The following is a 2,518-nucleotide window of genomic DNA, read 5'->3' as shown; positions in this document are numbered from 1 at the left end:
ACAAGGCTGGTTCAACATACGCAAATCAATAAACGTAATCCATCACATAAACAGAACCAATGACAAAACCACATGATTATTTCAATAGATGCAGAAAAGGCCTTCGACAAAATTCAATATCCCTGCGAGCTAAAAACTTGCAATAGACTAGGTATTGATGGAATGTATCTCAAAATAATAAGAGCTATTTATGACAAACCCGCAGCCAATATCATACTGAATGGGCAAAAACTGGAAGCACTCCCTTTGAAAACCAGCACAAGGATGCCCTCTATCACCACTCCTATTCAACATACTGTTGGAAGTTCTGGCCAGGGGAATCAGGCAAGAGAAATAAATAGAGAGTATTCAATTAGGAAAAGAGGAAATCAAATTGTCACTGTTTGCAGATGACATGATTGTATATTTAGAAAACCCCATTATCTCAGCCCAAAATCTCAAGTTGATAAGCAACTTCAGCAAAGTCTCAGGATACAAAATCAATGTGCAAAAATCACAAGCATTCCTATACACCAATAACAGACAAACAGAGAGCCAAATCATGAGTGAACTCCCATTCACAGTTGCTACAAAGAGAATGAAATACCTAGGAATGCAACTTAAAAGGGATGTGAAGGACCTCTTCAAGGAGAACTACAAACCACTGCTCAATGAAATAAAAGAGGACACAAACACATGGAAGAACATTCCATGCTCATGGATAGGAAGAATCAATTTCGTGAAAATGGCCATACTGCCCAAGGTAATTCATAGATTCAATGCCATCCCCATCAAGCTACCAATGACTTCCTTCACAAAATTGGAAGAAACTAGTTTAAAGTTCGTATGGAATCAAAAAAGAGCCTGCATTGCCAAGACAATCCTAAGCCAAAAGAACAAAACTGGAGGCATCACGCTACCTGACTTCAAACTATACTACAAGGCTACAGTAACCAAAACAGCATGGTACTGGTACCAAAAAAGATATATAGACCAATGGAAGAGAACAGTGGGCTCAGAAATAACACCACACATCTACAACCATCTGATCTTTGACAAACCTGACAAAAACAAGAAATGGGGAAAGGATTCCCTATTTAATAAATGGTGCTGGGAAAACTGGCTAGCCACATGTAAAAAGCTGGAAGTGGATCCCTTCCTTACACCTTATACAAAAATTAATTCCAGATGGATTAAAGACTCAAATGTTAGACCTAAAACCATAAAAACCCTGGAAGAAAACCTAGGCAATATCATTCAGGACGTAGGCATGGGCAAGGACTTCATGACTAAAACACCAAAAGCAATGGCAACAATACCCAAAATAGACAAATGGGATCTAATTAAACTAAAGAGCTTCTCCACAGCAAAAGAAACTACTATCAGAGTGAACAGGCAACTTACAGAATGGTAGAAAAATTTTACAATCTACCCATCTGACAAAGGGCTAATATCCAGAACCTACAAATAACTCAAACACATTTATAAGAGAAAAAAAAAACATCAAAAAGTGGGCAAAGGATATGAACGGACACTTCGCAAAAGAAGACATTTAAGCAGTCAAAAGACACATGAATAAATGCTCATCATCCCTGGTCATCAGAGAAATGCAAATCAAAACCACAATGTGATATCATCTCACGCTAGTTAGAATGGTGATCATTTTAAAAGTCAGGAAACAACAGATGCTGGAGAGGATGTGGAGAAATAGGAACGCTTTTACCCTGTTGGTGGGAGTGTAAATTAGTTCAACCATTGTGGAAGACAGTGTGGCGATTCCTCAAGGATCTAGAACTAGAAATACCACTTGACCCAGCAATACCATTACTGGGTATATACCCAAAGGACTATAATGATGCTACTCTAAAGACACACACACATGTATGTTTATTGTGGCACTATTCACAATAGCAAAGACCTGGAACCAACCCAAATGTCCATCAATGATAGACTGGATTAAGAAAATGTGGCACATATACACTATGGAATACTATGTAGCCACCAAAAAGGATGAGTTCATGTCCTTTGCAGGGACATGGATGAAGCTGTAAACCATCATTCTCAGCAAACTATCACATGGACAGAAAACCAAACACTGCATGTTCTCACTCATAGGTGGGAATTGAACAATGAGAACACTGGACACAGGCCAGGGAACATCACACACTGGGGCCTGTTTGGGGGTGGGGAACTGGGGAAGGGATAGCATCAGGAAAAATATCTAATGTGAATGACGAGTTGATAGGTGCAGCAAACCAACATGGCACATGTATATCTATGTATCAAACTTGCACGTTGTGCCCATGTACCGTAGAACTTAAAGTATAATAATAAAAAAGAAAGAAAAAAGAAAAACTGGAAGAAAAGGGCAACAGTCACTATTTAAATACCATCCCACTTTTCAACATTTTTACAAACCTAATAAACACATATTTTATAATTGAATAACTACATTGCATAAGGGAGAAAACCAACAATGAAAAAATCATCATGTGGTTTGATCAAAAAGAAAAATGAAGCTTAGAGTCTTTTGCAACAA

Source organism: Piliocolobus tephrosceles, chromosome 11 (assembly GCF_002776525.5).
Source record: "Piliocolobus tephrosceles isolate RC106 chromosome 11, ASM277652v3, whole genome shotgun sequence".
NCBI classification, from domain to species: Eukaryota; Metazoa; Chordata; class Mammalia; order Primates; family Cercopithecidae; genus Piliocolobus; species Piliocolobus tephrosceles.
This window is presented reverse-complemented; position numbering follows the sequence as displayed.